Below are 13,797 nucleotides of genomic sequence, written 5' to 3'. Positions count from 1 at the left end.
TGGTTTAAGGGGAAACATGTAAATGTGTTGGAATGGCCTAGTCAAAGCCCAGACCTCAATCCAATAGAAAATCTGTGGTCAGACTTAAAGATTGCTGTTCACAAGCGCAAACCATCCAACTTGAAGGAGCTGGAGTAATGGGCAAAAATCCCAGTGGTAAGATGTGGCAGTCTCATAGAGACTTATCAAAAGCGGCTTGGAGCTGTGATAGCCGCAAAAGGTAGCTCTACAAATTATTGACTTTAGGGGGTGAATAGTTATGCACATTGACTTTTTCTGTTCCAGGTGGATGCCACGGCTGGATGGTGGTCAGCAGGATGGATAGAAAGGTAACCTGTGTGATGTAAATGGCTGTGTGGAAGAAGGTGGATGGAGAGCACGTGATCAACCGCTTACATCAATACATATTTGGTTTATTAATGTATAGTGGAATACAAACAAATATAACCATCTAGTTAATACAAATACTACGTTTCATAAAAACAGGTGACAAAATATACACTGAAAGGTTTAAAACAGGGATATGCCCATGTTGAGGCAGATACTTAAAAAAGGCTGATGCGTTTCGAGGGTGACCTCTTCTTTAGAGCCTGAAAGAACAGGAGCACAGTCTGTGTGAGCCCGTAGGCCGACATGTGTACATAGGGAGGGGTGGCTAGTTGGAAGGTATGTCCTGTGATGGATGATTACTTATTCTGAGATCCATAACAGTCCACGTCCAAACGTTCTACGTGGAATATAGATCAAAAAACAGGATAGTAAGAAGCACATGTAAGTGTGTGCTGTACACTACAGACTATATATATATATATATAAATGTAAATTCATATATAATGAATTTACATTAATAAAAGTCAAATAGGTAGACTGTAAAATAGTAGAAGGTACCATATCGATAGAGAAACAGTCAATGATTGATTGGTACTGAACACTGAAGCAAAAAATATAAATTTATATATATATATAAAAATAGGCATAAAAATAAACATAAAAGGAAAAAAAAAGAGAAGATGGAGAAGAAGAGGGCGACGAGGAGGAAAGAAAAACAGAAAAGGAAAAGATAACTGCAACACACACTACAATCAAAATATTCAATCTATCAAGCTCCGTTTTCGATGACACAGAACTCAATGCTCTTCGTAAGGGTCTCAATTTTGCCCCCAAAAACCCTCCAAATCTTTTTGAGATCTTTGTGGACCTAAATAGATACAAGAGAAATCTCACGCTGAAAAGGTACTTTGCCCTTTGCGAACTACCCTCTGAAATGTCATCCTCACCCACAAGTAATCTGACAACACCTTAAGAAATGCGGACAATGCACTTGAAAATTTAGAGAGTCTACTTCAAGAGGGAACCTGCAAGGACTACGAAATGGAACCAGAACTCCTAGCCCTTATAGAAAAACGGATTATACACACTGACTTTAAACCCAAGTCTTCTTTCCATCCCCACTTTGCAAAAGGAAAGTTCATTCCAATCTTCTATGAGATAGTGCTGGATGAAATTAAAAGGATCTGCCAGAAAAACTGCCTTAGGCTGGGTTCACACTGGTCCGACAAACGCTCCGACATTGGGAGCTCATGTCGCATGACGTGTGAAATCCAATGTTTCCCTATGGGAGCCGTCCTAACTGGTCCGGCACAAGTCGTTCCGACTTTAGAAATGCTCCCTGTACTACTTTGGTCCGACTTTGATCCTACTTCAGCCTATTGACTATCATTGAAGTCGGATCAAAGTCGGATCGCCGTCTCGCGTGATCTGACTTCGGCACGCGACTTGTGCTCAGATGATCTTGAGGGGGAACTCTGCACCAAATTTTAAATAAAAAACCAGCATGGGTTCCCCCCAAGGTCTGGTATGGACCTTAAGGGGAACCCCCTATGCCGAAAAAACGTTGTAGGGGTCCCCCACAAATCCATACCAGACCCTTTTCCGAGCACGCAGCCCGGCCGGTCAGGAATGGGGGTGGGGACGAGCGAGCGCCCCCCCTCCTGAACCGTACCAGGCCGCATGCCCTCAACATGGGGGGGTTGGTGCCTTGGGGGAGGGGGGCACGCTGCGGCCCCCCCACCCCAAAGCACCTTGTCCCCATGTTGATGAGGACAAGGGCCTCTTCCCGACAACCCTGGCCGTTGGTTGTCGGGGTCTGCGGGCGGGGGGCTTATCGGAATCCGGGAGGCCCCTTTAATAAGGGGACCCCCAGATCCCGGCCCCCCACCCTATGTGAATGAGTATGGGGTACATCGTACCCCTACCCATTCACCTAGGGAAAAAGTGTCAATTAAAAAAAAAACACTACACAGATTATTAAAGTAATTTATTAGACAGCTCCGGGGGTCTTCTTCCAACTTCGGGGGTCTCCCCGGTTCTTCTCCGCGCTCTCCGGGTCTTCTGCCGGGCTCCTCCGCTCTCTTCTGCTCTTTTGCTATAGCGGAGGAGCATGGTCTGCTGCCTTCTTCTCTTCGGGGGTCTCTCCGGTTCTTCTCCACGCTCTCCGGATCTTCTGCCGGGCTCCTCCGCTCTCTTCTGCTCTTTTGCCGCTCTTTTGCTATAGCGGAGGAGCCCGGTCTTTGGTCTTCTGCCTTCTGCCTTCTGCTCTCTTCTCTTCTTCTGATGTTGACACGACGCTCTCTCCGGCTGGAATGCTCTCTGTGCGCTCTGCTATGGCTTATATAGGCGGTGACCCCGCCCCCTTATGCCGTCACAGTCCCTGGGCATGCTGGGACTGTGACATTTTAGGGGGCGTGGTCATCACCCGATGACCACGCCCCCTTATGCCGTCACAATCCCAGCATGCCCAGGGATTGTGACGGCATAAGGGGGCGGGGTCACCGCCTATATAAGCCATAGCAGAGCGCACAGAGAGCATTCCAGCCAGAGAGAGCGTCGTGTCAACATCAGAAGAAGAGAAGAGAAGAAGGCAGAAGACCGAAGACCGGGCTCCTCCGCTATAGCAAAAGAGCGGCAAAAGAGCAGAAGAGAGCGGAGGAGCCCGGCAGAAGATCCGGAGAGCATGGAGAAGAACCGGAGAGACCCCCGAAGTCGGAAGAAGACCCCCAGAGCTGTCTAATGAATTACTTTAAAAATCTGTGTAGTGTTTTTCCCTAGGTGAATGGGTAGGGGTACCATGTATCCCATACTCATTCACATAGGGTGGGGGGCCGGGATCTGGGGGCCCCCTTATTAAAGGGGGCTCTCGGATTCCGATAAGCCCTCCGCCCGCAGACCCCGACAACCAACGGCCAGGGTTGTCGGGAAGAGGCCCTTGTCCTCATCAACATGGGGACAAAGTGCTTTGGGGTGGGGGGGCCCGCAGCGCGCCCCCCCTCCCCCAAGGCACCACCCCCCCATGTTGAAGGCATGCGACCTGGTACGGCTCAGGAGGGGGGGGCGCTCGCTCGTCCCCACCCCCATTCCTGTCCGGCCGGGCTGTGTGCTCGGATAAGGGTCTGGTATGGATTTGGGGGGACCCCCACGCCGTTTTTTCGGCGTAGGGAGTTCCCCTTAAGGTCCATACCAGAGCCAAGGGCCTGGTATGCTCTTGGAGGGGGAACCCATGCCAGTTTTTTATTTAAAATTTGGCGCAGAGTTCCCCCTAAAGATTCATACCAAACACAGTGCCGGGCATTGGCGGGGATCCAAGTCGGATCCCCGTTCATTGAAAGTCGGAGATATGCCGGCTTCATGTTGCAGGGCAAAGTCGGATCCAAAGTAGGGCGGCTGTCGTGTCGCACCAGTGTGAACCCAGCCTGAATAACAAATCTATAAACATCAGGAATAAAGATCACGAAGTCCCAAAAGAGATCCTCAGGAAATTCCAGGACAGAGAAGACATCATCATCAGGCAAGCTGACAAAGGCGGCGGTTTAGTAATTCAAAATCGAGATGACTATATGGCAGAGGCCTGGAGACTCCTTGGGGATACTGACACATATGAGAAACTCCCTGTTGATCCACTACCATCTTTCTCTATTTCTCTTGAAGTTTTACTGAATCAAGCTAAGGAGAATAAAGTCATCATGAAAAGTGAATTCCTCTTCCTAAACAAACAGTACCCACTGACTCCCCACTTCTACCATATCCCCAAGATTCACAAGAATCAGACAAATCCACTGGGCAGACCCATTATTGCTGGGATTGACAGCTTAACTAGCAATCTAGGTTGTTACATTGACCACTTCCTAAGAAGATCTAGTAATACAACTCCCATCTTTCATAAAAGATTCCAGACATATGCTCGACATTCTTTCATCTTTTTCATGGCAACTGCATCTCAAGTGGCTCTCACTGGATGTCTCATCCCTCTATACTTCCATTGAACAAAAATATGGCATGGAAGTAGCCAAATACTTTCTCTCCAAGAGTGACATACACCCCCTACAGATTAAATTTCTCCTCGACTCCATCAAATTTTGCCTCACCCACAACTACTTCTCTTTTGTGGGTGAGTTTTTTTGACAAATCAAGGGGACTGCCATGGGTGCAAAATTTGCTCCCAGCTACGCAAACCTTTTCATGGGTATGTGGGAAGACTTGTTCATCTGGGCTAATAACCCCTTCAAGGATCAACTTGCCCTCTATACCAGATGCATTGATGATATTCTGATCATTTGGAACGGATCATACACGGATCTAAACAAATTTCTGGAACACTGCAACTCCAGTCCATTTGGCATCTCCTTTACCCACGTGGTCGACGAAAGATCACTCGTCCTTCTAGATCTGGACCTGCAAATCGATGAAGAAGGCATGATTCTGTCCAAAACCCATTTTAAACACAGTGCAGGGAACTTTGATGAACATTGTCCCCCCCTCCCCTCTGTTCCCCCTCCCCTCTGTTCTCCACCCACCCAGCAGCACCTGTACACATCATTACCTAACAACTATATATCCCTCAATATTAGTCACCGCGCTTATCTTTCTTTACTTCTTCAATTCTTGTTCTTTGTGCTCTCATCTCCATCCAACCCATTCACTACACATCACATCTTTCATACTGTCAGGAAAGTACCGAGGCTGAGATGCCAAGAGCGGTTCACCCTTGCAACTAAAGGCAGTCTGCCCCCTGGAGGTGGTACAGGGATGAATGGCACAAAAAGGGACAGGCTACCCAGTGGACCATAGGAGACTTGTGTGGAGGTCCATGTAGAGAAGAGCCACTGTGCAGAGACTGGTAAGCAGGAGTACTTGCTGGAACAGAACAAACAGAAAGTCCAGAACCAGGCTGAGGGTCAAACACCAGGATCAGCAATTCAACTGCAGGCTGTAGAATGGTGCCTGGAAGACACAAAGCAAGTCCAGGTACAAGCAGGCGGTCAAGGCAGGGAGACAGGAGACAATCCGAGTAACAGGCAGAGGGTCAAACACAGGAGATAGGTGGAGATCCGTTTAAACAAGCCAATATATATAGTCAGGTGAACCACAAGGGGGAGACAAATGTGTACCCCTTAATAAAGTGTTGCCGACATCCCAAAATATATTGCGAAAAAACAGGGACCCCAAAGATGGGGAAACCCTTTGTACCCCCCGGTACAGTGGGACTTTATAGGCGAACAAAACAATTAATTTATAAGTAAAAGCTATTTATTTATTGAAAAAGTGCTTAAAAACCATAAAAACAGAATTATCTAAACATAGATCTGTACAAAATGCTTATATACGGTGCAACAGATTTTTTACAGTATATTCTTTAGATTTTTTTGAATACATATTAACTCCATGAGCCTGACATGTTTCAGGACAGATGTCCCTTCTTCAGAGGCGTATTGAGGAGAAAGTTTTTTTTAGGTGTATTCTGAAAAACAGGTGAGATTAATTTAGACATAGAGATATTTATACAAGGCAAGAAATTCACATTATGGCAGCTGAGAGTGTCCAATATACATACCAGTATCCAACCTTTAGAAAAGTTTTTATGTAGAGATTGTATAAAAATAAAGCCCTCGTGTGAGGAGAGTGAAAGATGTAATAAACAAATCAGTGGATGTATGACCGCCAATTAGCACATAATAGACATGGCGGCTTCCATTGGGCCGAGAAACAGCTCCACAAAGGCCCCCAAAAAAGGAGAGGATGAGCCTCACCAGATCCACAATGGAGCCCTGGGGAAAAAAGTTTTTTTGAATTAATAAATTGGAGATTGAAAAAAGAAAAATATATGTAAAAAAATATAGAACATTTTACGTTATATAGTTATATGAAAAAGAGGGGGGGTTTGCTTTCTTTATGGACTCAAAATAGAGTTGAGCAGATTTATATTATGCATTGGAGTATTTATTATGTGTTTTATGACAGCATGGCTATAAAAGTCTTTATATATAAAAATGAAAAGAAACGGGGGGAGGGGGGACAAAAAGGGTTCCCCTTTTTTTCTTTTTCCATCTGTGAATATTATAAACGGTATTGTTTTGTGTATACAGGGGGTCCCCGGGTTACAAACAAGATAGGGACTGTAGGTTTGTTCTTAAGTTGAATCTGTTTGTAAGTCGGAACAGGTACACTTTCTGTCCCAATGACAATTGGATTTTGAAAATTTTGGGTTGATGTAGAAACAAGCCTTGGTGATAAAGCATCTGTGAAGGTACCTTTTCCCCATATTAACTCTTACATGAGTGAATTTCCCTTCCTAGGGGTAGATTTCCTCTCACTTCCCGTTGTCCCCCTCCGTTTGTAAGTAGGAGTCGTTTGTAAGTCGGATGTTTGTAACTAGGGGACCCCTGTATATATATATATATATATATATATATATATATATATATATATATATATATATATATACGCCTAAATTTACTGTAAAAAATCTGTTGCACTGTATATAAGCATTTTGTACAGATCTATGTTTAGATAATTCTGTTTTTATGCTTTTTAAGCACTTTTTAAATAAATAAATAGCTTTTATTTATAAATTAATTGTTTTGTTCGCCTATAAAGTCCCACTGTACAAAGGGTTTCCCCATCTTTGGGGTCCCTGTTTTTTCGTTTTGTTTAAACAAGACAAGGTCAGGTCCAGGAGAAGGGCAGAGGAGTCAGCAGCAATCCGGGTCACAACGGGTAATCAGGCACAGGAGACAGGATCAAGTTTTTAACAGGAAGCTGAAGACGAACCAGCAATTTGTCTGAGCATGAGAGCACCTTTTATAGGCTGCCCAAAGGGTCACGTTGGGTGTGCGCCAGTGCGCATGTGCGTGCGCCATAGCGCTGGACCACGAATGCGCGTGCGCCGGAGTGTTGTTCCACCGCGCATGCGCTCAGCATCACGGCTGGTGTGACAGGAAGGATTAATCCTCTGACAGTGCCCCCCCGAGGGGTGGCCTCTGGACACCCAAACTGGACATCAATTCCGAGTGTTCCTGGTGAAAGGCCTGGATCAAACGTGGGGCATGTAGATTTCCAGAGGGTTCCCAGGAATTATCTTCAGGGGGGTACCTCTTCTATTTAATTAGGTACTGGAGCTGTCTACCCTTTTTCCTGCAACTCAGTATTTTCTCCACTTCAAATTCACTTTCTCCGTCTATCATGACTGGTGGAGGAGGTGGTTCTTCCCTGTCAGGAAAAGAGAGATGCGTGAAAAACTGGATGCGCTTTGTAAGAGTTAGGTAGGGCTAGTTCAAAGGCCACAAGATTGACCACCCTCTTGATTTTGAAGGGACCTATGAACTTTGGCCCTAATTTTTGTGAGGGAATTGGCATTCTGAGATTGATGGCTGATAACCATACTTCTTTGTCTACCTTAAAGGCTGGATTCTCCTTCCTTCCCTTGTTATAGTGCTTTTGGTAATCCTCCTGGGCTTTTTGCATAGCTTCTTGAATCTTCTGGAAGGAAAGAGGGATGGAAACCAAAGTTAGACCAAAAAGGTGTTTGATTGGTGGCAGTATGGATGGAGTTGTTATACGCAAACTCAGCGTACGGTAGGAGAGTGGACCAGTCATCTTGGGAGTCAGAACAAAAACAGCGGATATACTGTTCCAGGGTTTGGTTCGTTCTCTCAGTCTGGGCGTTGCTCTAGGGATGGTATGCAGAGGAGAGACAGATCTTTATTTCCAGAGACTTACATAGCTCTCTCCAAAACTTAGAAGGGAATTGGACAACTCTATCTGGGGTGATGCTCACAGGTACAGCATGAAGTCTAATGATTTCTTTGAAGAACACGTTAGCTGTAGCAGAAGCAGAGGGAGTACCCACCATGGGCAGGAAGTGTGCCATCTTTGAAAGCCAATCAATGATAACAAGAATGGTGGTGAACCCCCCCGAGGGATAGGTCCACAATAAAATCCATGGAGATTTCTGCTCATGGTCGTTCAGGGATGGACAAGGGTTTTGGTAGACCCAAAGATTTCGTATTTGGACCCTTACTGCATTGGCATGGAATGCAGGAGGAAACATAATTCTTACAGTCCTGTCTCCAACCTGGCCACCAAAAGGAACGGGAAATCAATTCAATAGTCTTTTGTGTCCCAAAGTGGCCTGCCAGTTTGTTGTCATGGAAGGTCCTTAAAGTTAGGGGTCTTAACTCCAGCGGGACAAAATTTTTTCCATGGGACCAGAGTAAGTCATCGTGTTTCTCCAAGGAGGACATGTCAGGATCAGAACACTGACTAGATGCTGATTTAATGGCGGTTATTAGGTCAGCTTGGGTGACCAGAAAATTTTTTTGTGGAGACAAGATGGTTCTGGGTTCAGTTACCTGAGAGGTTTCGTGGAACATCCGGAAGAGTGCATCTGCTTTTCCATTTTTAGAACCGGGTCTGTAAGAAATATGAAAATTAAATCTGGAAAAGAAGGGGGCCCATCGGGCTTGCCTGGGTTTTAAACATTTTGCTGTCCTAAGATACTCCAGATTTTTATGATCGGTGAAGATCATGACAGGGTGAGATGTCCCTTCAAGTAGGTATCTCCACTCTTCCGGAGCAAATTTGATGGCCAACAACTCCCTATTGCCTACGTCATAATTCTTCTCAGGTGAAAATTTCCAGGATGCGAAGGCTACGGGGTGCAGGAGGGCCTTGGGGCTCTGTCTTTGAGAGAGGATGGCCCCAGTAGCTGTTTTTGAAGCATCAACTTCCAGTACGAATGGCAGGGCTGGATCTGGATGTCGTAAGACTGGTGCAGATGAGAATAGTGCCTTTAATTTCATGAAAGCTTCCTGGGCTTCTGAGGACCACTGAAATCGATTATGTTGGCGTGTGAGTTGGGTGATGGGAGCTACAATAGCTGAGAAGCCAGCGATAAACCTCCAGTAGAAATTTGAGAATCCTTTAAATCGTTGTACCCCTTTTTTATTCACAGGAGCCGGCCACTCCTGAATTGCCTTGACCTTCTGTGGGTCTATTGCGACCCCGTTGGTGGAGATGATGAACCCCAAGAACTGCACAGTTGTTTTTTCAAACTCGCATTTTTCTGCTTTGAGATATAATTTGTGTCTCCTGAGGATTGTAAGGACCTGTTTGACATGTACCTGGTGAAGTTCCATGGTGGCAGAAAAAATGAGGATGTCGTCCAGGTAAACGACTAGAAAGTTATCAAGGTATTCACGGAAAATGTCGTTTACCAGGTGTTGAAAGGTGGCCGCGGCATTGCAGAGCTCAAACAGCATTACCAGGTACTCGTAGTGCCCAAACCTGGACCTGAAGGCGGTCTTCCATTGATCGCCGGCTCGAATTCGGATAAGATTGTAAGCACGGCGAAGGTCTAACTTGGAGAAGAATTGGGCGGATCAGAGACGTTGAAATAATTCCGGGATGAGAGGAAGCGGGTACCGTTTTTTAATGGTGATTTTGTTTAGTTCTTTATAATCAATGCAGGGTCTGAGAGAGCCGTCCTTCTTCTCTATGATGAAGATACGGGCTCCAGCCGGCGATGAGGAGGGATGGATAAATCCTTTTTCAAGATTTTCATCAATGTATGACTTGAGGGCCTTTAGTTCTGTCTCGGACAAGGGGAAGATGCGGCCAAAAGGGATTTCAGAGCTGGGCAAAAGGTCTATAGGGCAGTCATAAGACCGATGAGGTGGTAGGCGGTCAGCCTGTTGTTTGTCAAAAACACCCTTAAATTCCAGGTAGACTGGAGGTACATGTTGGAGATTTTCAGATACTGGTGCTATGGTTGAGCAAGAAGCTGGAGCTGGAAGGAGGCAGTGTTGGGAACAGTATTGGGATGAGAAGGAGACTTGTTTTTTATTCCAATTAATTTGAGGTTCATGAGCCTGTAGCCAGGGAAGCCCCAAGATGATAGGAAACATAGGGGAAGAGGTAATGTCGAAGCGTAGGAACTCCTGATGACCAGAGTCCGTGGTGATAAGGATGGATCTGGTTTCTTGAGTGATAATTCCAGAGCGGGGAAGAGACCCATCAGCCAGGTGTACCTGGAGGCTTTGGTTTTTAGTCAACAGAGGGATGTGTAGACTTGCAGCTAGTGAAGCATCCAGGAAGCAACTGCATGCTCCGGAATCAACTATGGCTGGCAGGCGAGTTTCCTTTCCCGTTAACTGTAAGGAGACAAAGAGGGTAACATAAGTCTGTGAAATACCAGAGACTTGATAGTTTATGGCAGATTGAGGGTAGGACTTACTAGGTCTCACAGGACAGGAACAAAGGAAGTGTCCTGAACCCCCACAGTAAAGGCACGGGTTGGCCTGACGCCTACGTAATCTTTCCTCTGGGGTAAGAGGAGCACGAACCAGTCCTAATTGCATAGGCTTGACCTCAGGAGTGGTGGAGACTGGAGGAGCCGAGTAGGATGGATGGGAGTCGGCTTAGGAAGCATCCAGCTAGGACGAAGAACCTGGAAGCGCTCTGAGCATCGCTCCTGCATGCGCCAATCCAATTTGGTAGTTAATGGAATCAAGTCCTCCAGAGTCCTCCAGAGTCTCTATCCTGGCCAGCTCATCTTTCAGACCTTCAGACAGCCCCTGACGGAACTGGTACTTGAGGGCAGGTTCATTCCAGTTGGTATCAGCCGACCATTTCCTGAACTCAACAGTATAGTCCTCTACCGGCCTTCGCCCCTGGGGACAAGTTGTGTAACGTTGCTTCAGCCGTGGCCGTGCATTGGGGGTCATCGTATAGTTGTGCCATACTTTCGAAAAAGGTATCCACTGAATTCAGCACGGGGCTCCTCTGTTCCATTAGGCTATGGGCCCAAGCTTGGGGTTCATCGGCTAGGAGAGAGATGATAAAGCCGACCTTTACTACTTCAGAGGAAAAAGTCCTGGGTTGCAGAGCTAAATACAAAGAACAGGCATTTTTAAAGGCTCTGAATTTTTTGCGGTCGCCAGAGAATCGCTCTGGTGTGGGAACCCTGGGCTCAGGGGAAGCCATAATCACTGTAGGGTTGGATGATATCTGAGAGGAGGTACAGGGGCTGCGGCTGCTGATGGAGGTGCCCCGGAGAGTTGCTGAAGGCGACTGTCAATTTGGGTGTAGCCCTCTTGCAACTTCTGAACTGCATCGGTGAGTGCCGAGACTTGCTGGCACAGGATCTCAAGCGGGGAACGCGCTCTGTTGGCCTCTGACATGGCTGGTTCGTACTGCCAGGAAAGTACTTACCGAGGCCGAGATGCCGAGAGCAGTTCACCCTTGCAACTAAGCGCAGTTCGCCCCCTGGAGGTGGTACAGGGAGTGAATGGAACAAAGAGGCACAGGCTACCCAGTGGACCGTAGGAGACTTGCGTGGAGGTCCTTGTAGAGAAGAGCCGCTGTGCAGAGACTGGTAAGCAGGAGTACTTGCTGGAACAGAACAAACAGAAAGTCCAGAACCAGGCTGAGGGTCAAACATCAGGATCAGCAATTCAACTGCAGGCTGTGGAATGGTGCCTGGAAGACACAAAGCAAGTCCAGGTACAAGCAGGCGGTCAAGGCAGGGAGACAGGAGACAATCCGAGTAACAGGCAGAGGGTCAAACACAGGAGATAGGTGGAGATCCGTTTAAACAAGCCAAGGTCAGGTCCAGGAGAAGGGCAGAGGAGTCAGTAGCAATCCGGGTCACAACGGGTAATCAGGCACAGGAGACAGGATCAAGTTTTTAATAGGAAGCTGAAGACGAACCAGCAATTTGAGCATGAGAGCACCTTTTATAGGCCGCCCAAAGGGTCACGTTGGGTGTGCGCCAGTGCATGCTCCGTAGCGCCGGACCACGAATGCGTGTGCGCCGGAGGGCTGTTCCGCCGCACATGCGCGCAGGGACACGGCTGGTGTGACAGGAAGGATTATTCCTCTGACACATACAGTGTTCCTTGCAGTCCAATAACATCATCATTTCTACACACTAATTTGTCATACATACATTAACTTTAACTAATTTAGTGCACCATATACACACTTTCTTTAATAAAATATTTATTTATATATAATACAACATATTGCAACATATCTTCTAAACTCCTGTGCAAGCATAAGCTGCATGTATCCATGTATGCTTGCACATTGGGGTGTGGGCGTGCCTATATACAGACACTCAAACGCCATGTGTGTCTGTACTACGTGCACACACTCCCCCTGCACTCCTTAGATGGGCAGGGACACCATTCCTCCACTTCACTCCTATTCTGTCCTTGCCTCTACACACTTTCCGGGGGCCCGTACATTGGAGCCGCCTGTGTGCCGTCTCTCACGGCACACAGTGACTCGGCTCTTACACTACATAGACTCTGCCGGTGTCTTGTCGAATACAGTCCCCTATCATATAGTGTCCGCCCTGTACTGAGCAGGCGCAGTACGGAGGACAAACAAGACGCCGAAAGTCTCCGAAGTTCAACAGCTGATCATCAGCTGTACACGGCGCCTGCGCTTTTATTCTCACCCTATGTCCAGGTTCATTCCTTACTATCCAAGTGGACATAGAGATAGAATAAATAGTTGCCGAGCGCGGCGAGGCCGTGCCTGAAGCGTGGTGAACGGAGCGAGCCCGCGAGGGGCCCTCTTACACAGCCATCGCTAAGAAGTGCCCAAGCGCCGTGTACAGCTTATGGTCAGCTGATCAACTTCGGACACTTTCGGCATCTCCTTCTCCTCCGTACTGCGCAAGCGCTGCGCCTGCGCAGTACGGAGCGGACACTATCCGATAGGAGGACAGTATATGTCAGAACACCGGCGAACCCTCCCCTGTGAGCTGTGGTGTGCGTTCCATTGGCAGGCCACACCTACCTCTCCTTGATGGCCACAAACACTCCCAGCCCACCCCCAGACCCGCCCCCCACCGTCATTTAAATTCTCCAGCATGTCCTCAGTACAATACTACCTATGTCCCAGGCGGAGAGATAGTTTTTCAGGCATCCACGGCTCCAGCACCATCTGAGGATACTTCCTCCACCTTCCATCTCCACAGATCACACGGCCCCCTGCCCCCAGGGACGTGTGCTGGCTGCAGCGCTCCTTCATACATCTTTGGAGACAGGTCAGTTACGATTACTCTGCACCTTCCCATGTCATTTCACCAGTGTCCAGAGGGACCCCACTTCTCAGGTCACTTTCCCCTTCCCCCCTGTTCATTTCTCCTCTCCCCTGCAGGCATACCCAACAGTCCCGTACCACCGAAAAAAAACCAAATACATATATACATTCCTACTATATCATGTAGGTAGGTGCGATTCCACATCAGATTATCAGCCTGCCATTTCACTTTTAGCAATCAACACCACTGCACTCCTGTATTTGCATAGCTCATATGCAATTTTCATACTTCGATCTATTCACAATTATCACTCCCTGCCATCATGCTGCACTAACTGTGTATCCCCACCTCACTGACACGACACCCTTTCAGCGCAGGCACATGTCACGTGCACTTAGGTGGGCTTCATC

Source organism: Aquarana catesbeiana, linkage group LG09 (genome assembly GCF_042186555.1).
Source record: "Aquarana catesbeiana isolate 2022-GZ linkage group LG09, ASM4218655v1, whole genome shotgun sequence".
NCBI classification, from domain to species: domain Eukaryota; kingdom Metazoa; phylum Chordata; class Amphibia; order Anura; family Ranidae; genus Aquarana; species Aquarana catesbeiana.
This window is presented reverse-complemented; position numbering follows the sequence as displayed.